This window comes from Emys orbicularis, chromosome 4, assembly GCF_028017835.1.
Source record: "Emys orbicularis isolate rEmyOrb1 chromosome 4, rEmyOrb1.hap1, whole genome shotgun sequence".
In the NCBI taxonomy this organism is placed as follows: domain Eukaryota; kingdom Metazoa; phylum Chordata; order Testudines; family Emydidae; genus Emys; species Emys orbicularis.
The window spans coordinates 69,851,111-69,869,004 of record NC_088686.1 but is presented as its reverse complement, the minus strand read 5'-3'; the positions used below and the strand labels follow the sequence as shown (position 1 = coordinate 69,869,004).

At 46.0% G+C, this 17,894-nt stretch overlaps 1 pseudogene; it reads left to right on the top strand.

The window, feature by feature from the left end:
* The first annotated feature begins 11,903 nt into the window (after positions 1–11,903).
* Positions 11,904–14,571, top strand: LOC135877759 (uncharacterized; annotated as a pseudogene).
* Positions 14,572–17,894: the final 3,323 nt, after the last annotated feature.

The following is a 17,894-nucleotide window of genomic DNA, read 5'->3' as shown; positions in this document are numbered from 1 at the left end:
ACTGCAGTAAAGTGGAAGAATTTTCAGCTTGTGTGATTGGAGGATATCTGGATGCACATTATAAGACTGTCCTACATAAATGAGGAAAAGTTGAGGTGCCTTTATTATTCTTTTGTTCCATTCTTTGTTTCTATGGGGAATGCACTATCATGGTCTTCGTTTTAAACAAATAAAACTAAAACTTTAAAAAAAAAAAAAAAGCAATGGCTGTTGAAAATAGCAATTCCAGTCCTAATAACCACTGGGAAGCATTTCTTGCTCAATTTATTCTACTTTTTCTACAGCAAGTTACAGTAGATCAGTATATTTGATTTGGGGGAAATGAAGTAACAGCTGCCCAAATTGAGCTTGAGCACTCCTGAATTTTGAGGGTGTTCAAATCTGGAAGGCAGGTGCTAGATTCCCTTTCTGAATATTAGCTATATCTGGAGAGGAAAAGTCAATTTCTGCTTCCATGGCTCAGAAGTGGAAATCCTCCTAAGTGCCTGGTACTGTATCTAAAGCTTCCCAGGTCCAGAGCCTCCCCTCCCTTACTTTTCATTTTAAATTCTAGTGGGATCCACATACCTCCCTTGCTAGGCTTCAGATAGAGAGGTGCACCGTCCATTTAGTCCCCCCCCAATTCCTTCTTTGGGGGAGAGCCCAGGACTAGGGCAGCAGGAGGTGCGGGTGGGGGGAAGAGCCCAGGGCTGGGGTGGCAGGAGGTGTGGGCAGGGGAGAGCCCATGGCTGGGGTGGCAGGAGGTGTGGATGGGGGCCAGGGCTGGGGATGCGGGGGGGGGGGAGAGCCTAGGGCTGGGGCGGCAGGAGGTGCGGGTGGGGGGAGAGCCCAGGGCTGGGGCGGCAGGGGAGTGCAGGTGAGGGCCAGAGCTGGAGCAGCAGCAGGTGTGTGTGGGGGGGAAGAGCCCAGGGCTGGGGCAGCAGGGGAGTGCAGGTGGGGGCCAGAGCTGGGGCAGTAGGGGGCGTGGGCGGGGGGAGCCCAGGGCGGGGTGTGTGTGTGGCAAAAAACCTAGAGCTGGCTCTGTTCCTACCATTCACAGCAAGCTGCAGATTTCAGTTCCATACTCCTTTCCCACACCCCTTCCTGTTGCTAGTGGCCAAGGGAATGCTGGGAAATGTAGTTCTTTCCCTGCTCCAGGGCTGGCTCTATGGGCAGGGAGCTAACCAAGGAACTACAGCTCCCAGGGGCCCCTGTTGGTTCTTAGCTCCCATGTTGGATTCTTGCGCCCCTTGCAAATCTGCCGCCCCAAGCAACTGCTTGCTTTGCTGGTGCCTAGAGCCGGCCCTGGTTGCACATGGCTGCTGCCTCCAGCACAAAGCGCTGGTGGCAGTGGGGGCAATTTGTCACTGGGAGTAGAGGATGCAGTGCGTGGGGGGTGGGCAGCAGGACAGGTGGTGGGCAGGCACCAAGAGAGTCTGGGTGGAGTGTGGCAACTGCTGAGGTCTGGCCAGTAGCAGCAGGAGCTGTGTTGGAGGAGCCCACCATGCTTTTGACCTTCCTGGGGCTTCCGGCTGCCTCCCAGCCAGGGCAGGGCTGCCGCCTCTCCACACACTGTTTGCAGGCCCCAGGAAGGGGGCAGGAGACCCAACCAGAGCCACCGCCCCTGGGTCCCACCGGCAGTGCCATGCCCTGGCAGGAGGGACATGGGCCAGGGGCTGCTCTTGGGCACTCTGGTCCCCGCCCAGGGCAGGTGGAGAGTCCAGGGTTCCCCACAGCGGGCTGGGCTCCCTGTGTAGTAGTGCTTACCACTGCCTGGCTCTGGCTTCCAGCCTGGCCGGGGGTGGTGCCTGGGTGGGGGGGCAAGGAGGAGTAGGGCCATAGTTCCGGTGCCCATGGTGGAGGCAACTTCTACCCAGATTCTGGTGCTCCTGCAGGAGCCCATGCGTCTGTATGTTAATCCCTCACTGGTTGTGAGGTTTAGTACCGAATACAGCCTGTTGAATTCCACAGATGAAGAGTTACAGAAGTACAAAGTAGCTTCTGAAGATGCATAGCAGTTCATTATATTAAACAGCTGTTTAATGGGGACAGTATTAGCTCAATTTACACTTGAGGGATGGTTTTGACCACCTGCCAAGGAGGGTAAGTGGTGGCATAACCAAATGTTTTAAATAGGTATGATAAGTTCTGATTTTGTAATAAAGAAGCTGTGAAATGTGTATCTTACTGAAATCAATGGGAATCTTGCCATTACTTATTGGTCCTAAAGGCCGATATAGAAATTGAGGGCCCCCCAATGCACTAGGTGCTTTGCAAACACTGTAGTAAGAGTCCCTGTTCTAAAGAGCGTACAATCCAAACAGACAGGAAAGTCGAGGAGGGGGGCAGGGGAGGAGATAAGGAAGTTGATGATCATTGTACGGGTGGGATACTGCAGAACATATATTAAGGGCTTGTGTACATGGTACAGTAGTGCACATCAGTGGGTAGCACATTCAAATGCACACCAATGTGTTGCACACTAACTGGCCTGTGTGGGTCCTGCTGCCTTGCTCTGAAAGTTCTCAACTCTCAGTTCAGTGTCTGTGATGCCCTGCTAACAACCTCATTGATGCCCAGGAACTGTCCCTGGGGGGAAAAAATTGAACCAACTCCTGCCATTTTTAGTACAGGATTTTATTTCATCCTCTTCAGGCTATAACATTTGTGTAGCATCTTTCAACAAGGATCTCCAAGTGCATTAAGAGAGGTGATATTGCACTCATTTTACAGGTGGCTAAAGTGAGGCACAGTTTAGGTTACTTGTCCATGAGTGCCTTGTAAAAGAGGATTCTACCCTAGAAGTTTGCTACATTCCAAATATTATCCATCTTCCTTGTTCCCTTTTCAATTCTGCTCTCTAACATTTGTGACCTTAAATCTTAACTTGGCTAGCTTGATCTCTTATGATTTTGTGGGCCTTGACTATAACAAAACAACTCCTTTATACTAATTACTGCATGGATTTAAGGCAAAAGTCTACATTGCCTTGATAGCTGTCTTTTTTTTTTTAAAAAAAGTTGACATTTCTTCTGATGTTTGAATTGCCCATATCACCATTGTATGTGGTCTTCACATGTGCTCTTGTGCAAAGAACTAAGTCTGCTTGCAATCTACAGCTGTCTAATCTGTTTATGTACAGTAAGGCTTGATATGTAGATGGAACGCTTATGATAGAGAGCACCCAGAATAGCTTTATAATGTATAAACTGGATTTGAATTGGCCAGGCCAACTCTGAACTTGGCTATATGAAGCTCTTTTTAAAAGCTACTTTCAAATATGAACAGACAGACTTCCGTTGTTCAAGTTGATCTGTGGCCCTCCACTCTTCAGCCATACCCCCACTTCCTTCTGCCGGCTGCCCTACCACAGGCTCCTTCTAGCCCTATTCCTGGTGTACAAGCAGGGCCGGTGCAACCACTAGGCGAACTAGACGGCCGCCTAGGGCGCCTAAAAGCCCACTCAGGCGAGGAGGTGGAGTGGAGGTGAGCTGGCACAGGGAGGGCTGCCTGCAGTAACGGGGGACGGGGGGGGGGGGCGCACAGGGGAACCACTCCCTGCCCCAGATCACCTCCACTCTGCCTCCTCCACTGAGCACACAGCCCCCGCTCCAATCGCCGCCGCAAGCCTGGGAGGGGAGGAGAATTAGAGTGGCGCCGGCGTGCTCAGCGGAGGAGGCGGAGCAGAGGTGAGCTGGGGCAGGCGGGGTTAGCTGCCGTGGGGGGGGGAGGGAGAGCTCAGCCGGTGGGCGGGTGGGGTTAGCTGCCACGGGGGGGGGGGGGCTCCCTGGGCGGGGTTAGCTGAAGGGGGGGCTCCTTGGTTGGGGGTGGTTAGCTGCCGCGGTGGGGGGGTGGGGTTAGCTGGGGAGGGGGGCGCAAGGTGGAAGTTTCGCCTAGGGTGCAAAACTTCCTTGCACCGGCCCTGTGTACAAGGCTTGTGTTTGTTTTTTGTTTTTGTTTCCTCTGTACAGGCTTTCTGTGTAAGTGAACACTTTCTTCAGACTACATTGGTTGGTTAGTGATCTGAAGTACAAGGTGGTGTGCAGGCTAGCTGATGCATTTTATAAACTATCAGAGGGGCTATGGAAATGGAGTAGCACCATAATAAAATTGCTACCATGTTGCTGCAATAAATGGTCACAGCAAATCCCTATTCACCTCGATGAAGAGCTACTACACAGACCAAAGCACCTGAAGCAGCAATAATGAAGCCCTTGGCATGCTTTTCATCCCAGACTAACTGTGTGTTTAAACATTTCACTACAGACTAATTACATGCCTTTTTGAGATTGGTAAAGTGGGAATGATATTTGCCTGTGGGGAAAACTGAGCCCTGGTTTAGTGACTTGCTGAGCAGGTCAGTGGCCTGCTCAAAAAGAGAACCCAGGAATTCCGCTCCCAGATTTGTCCTATTGTAGGACTGGGGCAAATGGAATTTTAGCTCTCATGACATTCTGAAAAGCCCATGCCCTAGTGAAGCTGAAAGCTCTTGGACTACTGCAATACTGAGGAGTGTGGATAACAGCAGGCCCTTCCAGAAGCAAGGTGCTGGAGAAATCTCTGGCAGCACCTATATTGTTGTCATGAAATCTCTTATGGGGTTTCCATGTTCCTTCCTCCTGCCCTGTGTATTCACTTTAGTCCCCGACAACCTCAAACTCTCTGCAATGCCGGGTTCCTGATTTGTATTTTTTAAACTTACCCAAGTGCAAACATAAATTGTGAAAAGCAATGCATTAAACACTCTCTTTTTAATAGTCTGGTTTTATTAAGTGCCTGGAATACCAACTCGGGGCAAGCAAGCAGCAATCCATCAGCCTCTTACCTGACAACTACATTATGTTCTGTCACTGCGCAAAAACAAAACAAACAAACAAAAAACCTCCCTCAAAGCATTTATTTGAAATACATGAAACTGACTCAGTTATTAGTGGGCTCCTGTGAGGGACTTTTTTTGGCAGGTTTACGAGGTGGTGATCAGCCTGTTTAGACACATTGTTTAAGGGAATCCAAACTGCTTTCAAAAGTTTGGCTTTAATAAAAAGACTGCAGTGTTCTTGATGTTGAAAAATCAATCCCCAGTCTGAGTGAGGAACTCAGATACAGCGAAAGGGCAGGAGTGGATTTACTATGAAACAAACTGTGCAGTGGCATGCGGCCCCCAACGACGGGGGAGCCCCCTAAAATGTAGGACAAATATCTGACAACCTGCCCCTGAGTCCCTGCCAGCGATGCAGTGGGGCTCAGGCAGATTGCCTGCATGCTTTGGCCAGTAGCCCCACGCCACTCCCGGAAGCAGCCGGCTACTGGCGCATCTCTGCGTGCTTTTGGTGGGGGTGGGGAAGAAAAGCAGCTTTGCGCGCTGCCCCCACCCCGGGCAGCACACGGAGACCCACTGCCCTCTGCCCCCCCAAGGGGCACGCAGAGACGTGCCAACAGCAGGGCTAAGGCAGCTCCCTGCCTGCTCTGCGCCACTTCGCTCCCAGAAGTGACTGGCATGTCTCTGCGGTCCCTGTGGTGTGTGTGTGTGTCTTCATGCTGTCCCTGCCCCCGAGCACCAACTCTGCAGCTCCCATTGGCTGGAAAGTGTGGCAGAGACCCCCTGGTCCTTACCCCCCCCCCCCCCCACCTAGGAGCTGCTGCTGGAGGGGTGCATGTGCCAGTTGCTTTGGGAGCTGCGCTGACTCCCTCCCACACCCCAGCCCAGAGCCTGCACCCCTTCCTATACCCCATCCCCTGCCCCAATCAAGGTACCTCACTTTATTTTCATTTACTTCCCATTACTTATAATATAGGAGGAGGAAGGAGGAAAAAGAATGGGAAAACGGGGGCGGGGGGGGAGATAAGAGAACAGGCCCCACTAACTCTAAATCCCCCACTGCGAAAGGGTGATACTGATGTCAGAAAACCCAAGCCCATGATGGAGTAAGGGTGGGATAAGGGAATGTGTGGGTTGTCCTGAGTTCAGCAACCAAGCTGGCTGGCAATTTTTCAGTTAAATGGCTTTTGTCAGAAAATGCAGATTGGTTGGATCTGCAACAGGCTGTTTCCAGGGAGTGTGTGTACACACAGACCAACCTGATTCAGAGCAGGGACTTGAACAAGGTCTCCCATATCCCAGGTGAGCATCCTGAGCCCTAAGTTACTGGCTGTTGAGGTAGGTCTTGTGGTCCCGCTTTTTCCCCCTTGCCTTCCCAAAAGGTCTTGTTTTCACTCTGTAACAGAATGAAAAGACACATCCGCCTCAATCTTGCACAAAATTCTGGTTTTCTGACTAGCCCTATTCAGGAGTAGATTTACTGGATCATCGGGGCTAGTGCTCTTTGGCACACTAGTCGGGTCTCCTCAAAGCCTGTTGTGCTCTGCCCCATAAGGACCCAGTCAGTTTGAGGTTGTGGCCAGCCCAGACACTAGGATAGGTGCATGCTATTCCTTTTTGGAGTAGGAGTTGCTACAGAAGATGTTGACTTTGACATACCCCCCTCCTCCCCCCCCACACACACTTTCCTCAGCCAACCTGCTCAGTGCTGGCAGGATGACTCCTAGATAGCAATGGGCCAAAGCTGCAAAGTTCAGACTAGAAGTTTCCCAACAGGAGGGGCTATTCAGGAGGAAGATGACTTTAATTCTAATAGAGATGAGGACCAGCTGCAATGTTAGAATGTATCTGGGCTCACCTGTTTCCCAATCTTGCTTAGTTGGGACAGCTCTGCTTTTGAGTAGTAGAAATATTTTTCCTTCTGTGTAAAATATCCTGCTCTGCAGGAAGAATGGGATATTGGTTATGAAACTCCTGTGTCTCCTAGAAGCTATACTTAGCTGCCGCTTTCATCTGCTCTAGAGCTGTGTGTTTCATTCAGGCAGAGGTAAGGGAAGAGAAAGTAGAAAGCCAACTTGTCAGTGGAAGTCAAGAAGCTGGTGGTGATTCTTAATTTGCTCTATATGCAGAGTAACTTCCCTTCCTTATTAGATACTTCTACATACAGCCTGGCTTGTAATAGGAGCCGCAAGGATTTGGGTAAATGGATTGAAAGGTGGCCATGTTGTGCTCTAGTACTTACTTATGTTCTTGGTATCCTGTGCTGAAATGCTGTTTTGTAACTTCCTACACACAACATACCTCTCTGAATCCCCACAGACATTCCTCTGCCTGCAAGGCATTGTGTGTGGAACTCGGTCTTTCTCCTTCTTGTCTTCCTGCACCAGCACACCACTGTTGTGCCAAGTAAAAAAAGCTCTGATCTCTTGCTATACTGCAGTCTTGCACTCAAGTGTAAGTGTGTGTGTGTGTGTGTGTGTGTGTCGCAACACCTGAGAATGCAGAAGAAACTGTCTTCATGTCAAAATAAGCTAATCATGCCTTGAACTGAATGATAAGCTCACTTGAGTCAGCTTTATTAGCAGGGCCGGCTCCAGGCACCAGCTGAGCAAGCTGGTGCTTGGGGCAGCAGCTTGTAGGAGGCGGCATTCCGCCCAATCCTAGGGCGGCACGGCCGCTGTTGTTGTTGTTGTTCCGCTCCGGCTGCCCTGTAGGGGGCAGCGGCGTGGAGGACGGGAGCGGAACAACAGGGCAGCCCGCGTCCTTCCCTCCCCGCCGACCGGAGCTGTGCAGAGCCCTCCCAGCAGGGGGCATGGCGGGAGGGGCCGCGTGGCCGCCCCCCTTCTCTCTCTTCCCCCCGGCTAGCAGGGGGGCACATCTGCAGGGCAGGGAGTCCCCCTGCACCCTGGCTCCGGCCGCGCTGCAGGTGTGTGGTGTGTGTGGTGTTTTTTTGTTTTTTGTTTTTGTTTTTGTTTTTTTGCTTGTGGCGGCCAGAAAGCCAGAGCCGGCCCTGTTTGTTAGGGTCCCTCATTTACAAGTCTCCTCATTCTTTGGTTCCATTTCACCGTGTTGTATCTGCAGCAACTTCCAGCTGACCTTTTTGTAGAGATATATGCCACGTGAAAAATGTTCCAGTCCTTGATTGTTGCATTGCACCTTTACCACAGCTCTGAAAGCTTCACACACCATAAAAACCCACAATGGGTAAAATAACAAAAGGGGAATAGAGGTTTGGGAACATTATTAATACAGGTGACACCCTTTTAGCCCTGTTTTCAATGTGGGAAATTAGCCAGCTTAGCCTCCACTCCTTGGCTAGTCATTCATTAGCAGACTTCACTGTAGAGTCAGGGACCCAGGCTTGCACACAAAGGTGTTCTTCTGCATGTCGAACAACTACAGACTGTTTCTTCCCCTATATGGATCACAAGGGAATAGGATTGCTGCTATAGAGGCACAAATGTCAAACACAATAATTGAAGTGGAACAGAGCTCTTGAGTAAAACTACTCCATCTGCTGAAGGTTATTGCAAGATTGGTCACTAGCTTCTGTCTAGTCCTGTTTTTAAATGACTCCAATAACAGGAGACTTTCATAGCCCAACAAGCCTGAAAGTTAGGTGATGTTCCCTGATACTTAGGTTATACTCTCCATTTGTGAACTTAATCATAACTGGCTTTTAGGCTTGAACCAGAATCCTAGGTAGGAACTCCCCTAAGCAACATGGATGTCTGGGATGTAAACCTGCATCCGGAGCCAAATTTTGAACCCAAACATGTTTGCTTCCAAAACCCCAGAGTCCATGGTGTCCCTGTGCTTGGGCAGCAGATATTTTCATAATCTGGAGCTGGCTCTTTTATCATTCTATTTCCCCCCCCCTCTTTTCTTCAAAGTACCCTTCTATCTAGTATCTAGGGGTTAAAGATAATGAATCTAGCCTTCAAACTGCTCTGAGGTTAGTTCTTACAGATGAGGAAACAGACTAAGGGAAGTTCCTTATCAGAGACTATATTGCAGCTCCAGTAATAGAACTTGGTGGTGATTCTCAATCCTATATGTAAACCATACAATCAGTTTTTGACTCTCAGCAGCCTTCTTTGGGAAACTGAACCCAAAGCGGTCTGTATGCTTGGACAGCCTCTGAATGTTTGAAAATGCTAACTTTTTTCCCTTGGAGATTTTTTTTATGGGTTTGCTTTATAGTTGCGTGGTTTATTTTCATTGTCTTATTTTAGCGAAGTAATTTTTTGGTGCTTTTTTGTTAAAGTTCTGCTCTGCTGCACTTTGAAACATGACAACATTGCTTGGTGCAATAGTCTTCAAGAAATTGTTTGACAGAAGTTATATTTCCATCTACAACTGGGTGAAATTGAGGCCTTCATCCGGAAGGAGGAAACAAAACTACATATTACTTGCCCTGCCATTTTAAAAAAAGTAATAGAATGTCTAAATCGGAGTGTAGTAACCCAGCATCTGGTTTGGTGCATCAAAAAAAATTGCAATTTTTGGAGGATGGTATTTTGAATAAAAGCTTAAAACAACACCCAGTCCTAAAACCCTGTACTCTGTTTTTGCAAAAACTAAGGAACACAGCAGTGTTATCCTCTTTTTACAATACAGCCGTCTGGGGTGACTGAATTAGCCTCATCTGACAATGGAGCTAGAAATTGGGGTGCAAATGCAGGGCAGTTAAATGTCTAGTTAGTGGGTTTTTAATTCAGATGGGAGGAAAGTGAGAATGGGACAGATCCAGGCTGCACCAGCTTTATGGGCTTGTATGTGATATTGAGATAAAAGAAAACCAGGGGCTGGAAGTCAGGCCAGATCAGGATAGACAGAAGGGGGGAATGGGAGCTGGAGCATGTGTGCTTATGATATGGGTTAGAAGGGGAAAAACACAAACGGGAGAGAGAGAGAGAGCAATATGTGGTAGCTTATTGAAAGCATTTGGAAAGAATGGCAGTGTGGTGTGGAATTTCTTGGTCCTGTGTGTGTGTGTGTGTGTGTGTGTGTCGTTCTCGTTCTAGGAAATAAAGTAGTGTTACATTGTTCTTATTCAAGTTCTCTAGATGGAAGCTTGCAAACTTTTGTGAACATGCTGTGAACCTACCAGGGAGAACTGGCAATGAGGATGGATTATAATAAAGAGGAAAATCTGAGAAAGCCGGCTGCTCCCTAACATGGGAGGTGCACAATCGGGGCAGCCCGTCAATATAGGCAAACTAGGTGGTCGCCTAGGGTGCCAAGTTAAATGGGGTGCCAAATTCGAGGGGGAAAAAATCAAATTTAAAGAAAAGAATGAAAGATGGAAAAAAATACAAATAACGAAGATGTCATTATTTCAATTCCCATGTGCGTACGGAGGGAATATGAATTATAATTCATTTCTCTGCATTTCTGAATTTATTAATGTCAAATCTTTTATTTACTGCAAAAATATTTTAGCAGAATTTTTTTTCAATTTGTGACATAGGGTCAAGATGACCCACTTTGCAATTTTGATAAGCAATAACTCAGCCACAATGAAACACATCCGCCAACGGCAAGAGCTGCAATGTTAGTGACACCTAACTCGAATATACATCAAGGTCGCATAGCTGGAAATTCATGTAGAGCGGAGATATCACGAGTTGATGCATGTCAAACGGTCATTTTAACACGTCGCAGAATCGAGTGACTACTGTGGAAAATTGTTTCTTGCTGCCAAATAGTAGAATAACGTCTTTTAGCATTATAAATCCAAAATGAGTATCTTTAAGCATTTATTAAACCTTAGTGTTATCGGGCTGTATAATTATGAACTTTTCTTTGTTATAACTGGTTCACATGTAATAAGGTCCACAAAAGAAAAGTAACAGCGTTAACGCTTAATAGATTACGAAAGTGATGACGTTACACTCCAAGCGGGTAACTGTGAGGAAGGGGATTATCTTCCAAAGAACCGGTGTCGGGTTATAATTTCGAAAAAGGTCATTTTTGTTTCCTTGTAAACGCTGTAACTAACTGTTTTAATAGGTAAGTGAGTGTATGTTACTAATCATTGAACCTTTAAGCAGTGAAAAGATGTGTTGGGATGGCTGCAATGCGGTTTAAATCGCCAACCATGTGGTGGGTGTCAGCCATCCTTAATGCTGTAATGCTTGCAGTCAGGAGCACAGTACATAATATTCAAATGCCCCATGGCAGAAAGAGGAAAAAGAAAACCCTCAGGAGTTGAGTATCATTAACCAACAGCTGAGAAGGAAAAGGAACAAGCAAAACAGCAGGGATCCTTCCTGAAATATCTTCTCTTTAATCCAAATAAAGATGGAAATAGTTCACAGCATCCAGATGAAGGAATTTTACTTGGAGAGGAGGGTAGCTCACATCCACAAAAAAGCAGTTTGGAAACTCAAGATGATGGAAATTTACTTCTAGATGAAGGCAGCTCACAGCATCAGACTGGTATGGAAGTGGAGAAAATTTATTCACCTTCAGAGACGCATGCAGAAATTGAAGTAAATGAAGTAAAAGGAAGAAAGGATGAGGAAGTTACAAACAAGTTACAGTATGGGGACCCACCTTCATGGCCCAGATGTGATGACCGTGCGTGGCAAATTCTCATGGAACATGGACCCGAACAAGTTCCTGAATTTTCCTTCCCTAAGGATGGAAATAAAAGAAAATTCTGTGCTCAGCATTACAAGAGGAAACTCATTAATGGGGAAGAAATTCATCGAAACTGGTTACAATAGTCAGTGTCAAAGGACTCTGTTTTGCTTTTGCTGCAAGTGGTGTGTGTTTGTGTTTTTTTTTTTAGAAATCGAGCAATTGGTACATCACTTACTGAAAATGGTTCAAAGGACTGGAAAAACATCTTCTGTACTTCTTTCATGTGAAGAGAGAATTGAACATTTGGAATGTTTTCAAAATTGGAAAACTTGAATTACGATTGAAAAGAGGAAAAACTTGAGAATTTACGTGTGATCAAGGAAAAAATATTGGCAACAAATATTAGAGCGTCTGATTGCTTTAGTGAGTTCTTGGTGGGCAAAATTTAGCATTCCGCGGCAGAAACAAAAAATTATACACTCCAGGTAATGGAAACTTTTGAAAATTTGTTGAATAACTAGCTTTGTTTGATCCAGTCATGAAGGAGCATCTAAGTAAAATAACTGATCATGAAACACAGGTTCATTACTTAGGAAAAAATATGCAGAATGAACTGATTCAAATCCTAGCAAATGCCATTAAAAAGAAAATTGTAGAAGCTGCCCATTCTGCAAAGTACTTTTCGATAATACTGGACTGTACACCAGATGTAAGTCATGTTGAACAAATGACCATGATCATTCATTTTGTAGATATGGAAAAGTCTGCAGGTGAAGATAATGTTGAAGTGTTCATAAAGGAACACTTTTTTTGGGGGGGTTCGTACCACTGAGGAGACGACTGGAGCATTTATGACTGAAACTATTCTACAAGAGCTTGAAACCATGTCATTATCTGTTGAAAACTTACGTGGCCAAGGCTATGATAATGGGAGTAATATGAAGGGTAAAGACAGTGGTGTGCAAAGAATGATGGAAATCAATCCTAGGGCATTTTTCGTTCCCTACAGTGTGCATTCTCTGAATTTGGTGGTCAGTGATGCTGCTAGATGCTGTTTGGAGGCAAGCAGTTTCTTTGACCTGGTGCAAAGTGTGTTTGTGTGTGGCTTTTCCTCAGGCTTAACACACCATTGGGACATTGACTCACTATGTGAATTCTCTAACTGCGAAACAACTTAGTCAGACAAGATGGGAGAGTTGCATTGATGCTTTTGAAGCCTCTTTGCTATGAACATGGAAACATTTATGATGCCCTAATTGAAATTTCTGATACTACCTTTACTGGATCATCTGGCAATATGGCACGTTAAGATGCAGAAGCTCTTGTAAATGGCCTTCCAAGTTCAAATGTATGACTTCACTCATTTTGTGGTATAATATCCTTTTCGAGATTAACCTCACTAGTAAGCAGCTTCAGGAAAAGAACTTGAACATGCATTCTGCTACTCAAAAACTGCAGCAAACTAAAAATATTCTGGAGGAATTAAGAAGTGATGAAGGGTTTGAAAGAACACTGGTCGATTCTCTCGAGCTTGCTGAAGAAATAGACTTTCCAACAGAATTTGAACTAGAGCCCATTCGCATTCGGCAAAAGAAACAGCAGTTTTCATATGAAGGACGAGACACCCATTCAGAACCCAAAACAAAGGTTCAAAGTGAATTTCTACTTCGCAGTCCTTGATACTGCTAGTCACTTGGTTGATGAAAGATTTCAACAGATGCAGCAGCTACAGTCCGTATTTGGCTTTCTATATGATATCCACAGTTTGCAAAAGGAAACCGCAAAACAGATAAGGAATTTTGTATAAAACTGGAGTTGGCATTGACTCATGAATATTCAAAAGACATTGATGCTCCCGGCCAATGGGAGCTGGGGGGGGGGCAGTGCCTGCAGGTGAGAGCAGCGCTCAGAGCCTTCTGCCTTCTCCCCCCCCGCCCCCCCCCCCCCCGCCTAGGTGCCAGATCAGCTGGTCACTTCCAGGGCACAGCGCAGTGCCAGGAGCCTGCCTTAGCCTTGCTGCACCACTGACTGGGAGCTGCCAGAGGTAAGCCTGAACCCCCAACCCCAGCCTGGAGCCCCCTCCTGCACCCCAAACACCTCAGTCCTCACCCCTTCCTGCACCCCAACTCCCTGCCCCAGCCTGGAGCCCCCTCCCACACCCAGAACCCCTCATTTCTGGCCGCACCCATAGAGCCCTCACCCCCTCCTGCCCGAGCCCAGTGAAAGTGAGTGAGGGTGGGGGAGAACGAGCCACTGAGGGAGGGGGAAATGTAGTGAGTGGGGGGTGGGGCCTCAGGGAAGGGGTGGGCCTAAAGTGTCTGGTTTTGTGCGATCAGAAAGTTGGCAACCCTAACGTGAATGGTTTCCAGAGTGAACTGTTCAGATGTTCCTGGGCAGTAGGCTGGGCCAGAGTCTTTACACAGTTACATCAGTGTAATTTCTACTGCAGCTGATGGAGTCACCAGAGTAAAAATTGGTGAGATCAGAACTGGGCCTAAATGGGCTTAGGCAACCTATGATCATTTGCTTTTGCAGGAAAAGCCTAGGACTCTGAACTTCTTGGCATACAATTAAGCACTTGACCACTGCTAAATGTTACAGGTCAAACAGACCTGTTGTGCAGTGGAACATGCCAGGTACATTCTAAACATCCCAATGTTTTTTCAATGGCATGTTAGTGGGTGATAGCACAGCAGGCATGGATAAAGAGCACCAGAGGGCCTATGCAAACCTGGCCCAAGCAAAAGCTGCATTGGCAAGTACCAGGAACTTGGACTGCACATTGTTTGCATATGATGGAGCAGATTGCAACTGCCCTCCTGTTTTAATAAAGATCTGTGGCCCATGGAGTCTTTTGTGGATAAAATTGTCCATCTTGATCCAAGCAGCATAGGAGATGTACCACCACTTGTATAACTTGCCAAGTCTAGATCAGCCCCTTATGGTTATATTTGCTCAGGGTGAGGTTTTTTTTGGGTGGTCAAATAAAATCACTAGTTTTTCCTACTTCTGTGGAGAGGAATAGAGGAGGAGATTGTGTGCCTCTGCTGGTAATTTTTTGATAACTTCCACAGTTTGCTAAGCTCTGGACCGACATGAAGGCACAGTTTTACCCTGCAGCCTACGACCTAAAGTCTCAATCCTGTGCATGGATCTTTGCAAGTGGAACTCCACTGACTTGAGACTCCATGTCCAGTGTGGATTGAACTCTGCACCTGGATTCTGTTTTAAGTTCTGGACCTTAGAAGACAAGGAGCATAGGAAGAAGGAGGGGAGAGGGAAAATAGAGGTTAAGGTTAGAAGGGACCACCAGATCACTTTGACTGAGCTGCAGACCACAGGCCACCAACAGCACCTCACACCTGCACATTAAACCCCCAAACCAAAATTAGACCAAAATATTCCAGCCGACAAAATGGTGGGTTGTTTTTTTTAAGGTTGGTCTTAATTGTCTGATCTTTAGCCAGTCTTTTTAAAAAAGATCTCTTTGTAATGTTGAAAAGGTGCTTCCTGGTTAATCTCTAGACCTTTATTTTATTTATTTATTTATTTAAACCCCCTACTCTACTTAGTTTTATCCTTCCAGATGTGTTAGCCAACTTAAACCACGTGGAGTAGGATCTCTTTCAACACTTTCGTGTGTGGTGTTTAAGTCTAGAGCTGAGGTTCCTTTGTATATTTTCAAAGATTTTTAAACTAATGTAAATCATTAATTCTTTCAAACTCTGCAACTGAAGCAGGTATTGCTGAGCTTTCCGGGAAGTGGTCAGGTACAGTATACTGCTCAAGGAGACATTAGAGCAAATGTATCCACTGAAACTAGTGGAGTTACTCCAGGGATGAATTTGGCCTATTTTGTATGCAAATTCCAGGAGGGGGGAATTATGAGGGGGAGGCTAAAGACAATAGTTACTTGAATAATGGTAAGCTGTCTCCTATTGATGCACTTTCTTCACACTTCAGTGGTGAAGAATTGCTTAACTGTATACACTGCCTTTATCCGAATGCACTTTACACAGGAAGCTCTTTACTCACACCTGAAAACCACCTCCTCTGGGGTGGGGCATGATAGCTGTTGAACAGTGAAGAGCAATACCTTGCAGAAGTTTAGGACATGGAAGTGTGAAAAAACACTGTATCCAACTGAACCTGCCAGGAGAAATGTAGGTATGTAAAAATAATATAATACCTTTGCAATCTGGCAAAGACACCAGTGCCAACAACCCCCAACTCTCTTGTGTAAAATGCCACAGCATTTTTTTTTAATGGACATAAACTGTCAGGGCTGCTGCTCCTGTTCTGAGGACAGCAGCACTTGACTCTTCATTGGAGGTCTCCCATTTATTAGTGTAAGCCATATTGGACATGCTTAACTTGTAAGATCTTGGGTGGAGAGCAGTCAGGGATTGGAGCCAATGAAAGGAGTCATTCAATTTTAAAGTGCTTTCTTAACTTAAAAGGAAGTGCTAATCTATCTGACTCGTCCCTCTTATACACCTCTACCTCGATATAACGCGACCCGATATAACACAAATTCAGATATAAATTAATATGGTAAAGCAGTGCTCCGGGGGGGTTGGGGCTGCGCACTCCAGTGGATCAAAGCAAGTTCAATATAACGTGGTTTCACCTATAACGTGGTAAGTTTTTTTTTTTTTTTTGTGGCTCCTGAGGACAGCGTTATATCGAGGTAGAGGTGTATTGGATTTATCTCAGTGTCTCATAATTAGAGCTGGGTGAAACCTTTCTGGCTAAACTGCTTTGTTTAAAAATGCAGATTCAGATTGACAAATGTTTGGCCAACTCGTGTGTGTATTTTGGCCAAAACAATTTGACAAAAATCTAAAGAGGATTCAGAAATGTTTAAATGAACGTTTTGACATGTTTTTTGCAAGCTAAATTCACAAGGGGATTTAGGCACCATTCACAAAGGTGGTGCCGGTGCCCCCTTATAACCTTTAGTTTTATACCCTTATAACCAGTGGTTAGGGCATTCACTCGGGATGTGGGGGACCCACTCTTCAGCAAGGACTTGAACCCAATGTCCTGTTTCTTTCCCCCCTGTGAGGTGTCCTAACCACTATGCTGTTGGCTATTCTGGGATGGGTCTACCTCAATCTCTTTTGTTAAAGCTGTTCCACTGTGTATGAAATGCTTGAATAATCATTGGGCCAGAGACCGTGATTGTATAACCTGGTGGTTAGGGCACTCAGCTGGGAGGGGAACATCTGGGTTCCAGTCCCTGCAGCAGGGCTTGACATTGCAGGTGTGTGTCCTAACCACTGGGCTAATGGGTATAAGAAGGGTGGCAGTGTTGTCACCTTCACCAGGAATCTAGCCCTTCATTTCCTTCACTCTATTCCCTTTTGTTTTAGGTCAAACAAAAAAAATTTCCCAATGCTTCTGATTTGCCAAAAATTCTGGAATCTGTTTTTGGTTTGAACCAAACAAAAAAGTTCCCTCAAATCATTTGTCTGGAACTGTTAGTGAACCAAAAAAATCAATTACTGCAGTTCTCTAATCATAAAGCAAACAGTGTGGTTACACTTCACGTGCCCTATGTACTTTCATGTGCATCTGTCTACTCAGTACCTTTTAGTTTGCCAAGTGTTGCATACCAGAAAGCTATCAAGCAAAAACAGTTACTCAAAGCTGAATAGTGATGACTTTAACCCTTACTGATGTCACCCTCGGCGTACTGTTATCGACCAATAATGAGCTTTCAGTGTGTAATATGGGTGCATGTGGAACATGGGGCAGGCTTTTTCAGCCCTTGGAATCTCATCAGAGATGGAGATTACTGAACTCCTACATAGAGCTGTCAATGTGCTTTGTTCTCTGGAGTTTCCCCCATTCTAAAAATAGAGAGGAAGGTTAATGTTCTAAGAGCGAATTCATCTGACTTTCTGGCACTTGTACTACCAAATACAGAACATCATAGGAGTGGAATTTTAAAACAGAGAAAATTCTGACTGCAAGTACATATTGCCATATACAAACTTTACTATAGTTTGCACTTCTGTAGTGTTTTGCAGATGAGGATCTCTCCACTCACTGTGCAGTTCTTTAAGGTTCAAGTAGAGCTTGACTATTCCTTAATCCTGTTCCAGCTGTTATGGCAGCGGGTCCTTTGGGACCCACAGGATCCCAGTCCCACTGCAGGACTCACCACTACACTAGTCCCATGCAGGGGTCTACTTCGCACTGCCCCTAGATTCCTAGCTTACAAATAGAAAATCTCCGACATAGAACTTAGTTACTTCTGCAAGGTCATACAGCATGTCTGCATCCTAGCCGTGATGCAGCTCTTAGCCCTACTGTCACATAAACCCATATGTTAGCCACAAGGCAATCCTTTCATTTCCTGTCTTCTATAGATCTTAACATCTTGAGATATGATGGCTAGTTTACACAACTAATCCTGATCACACTGACTTCTAGGCAGTGTTTTTTATCAGCCCCAGACAGACTTTGTGGTTGAGGGCATACTGAGTGCTGCTGAAGT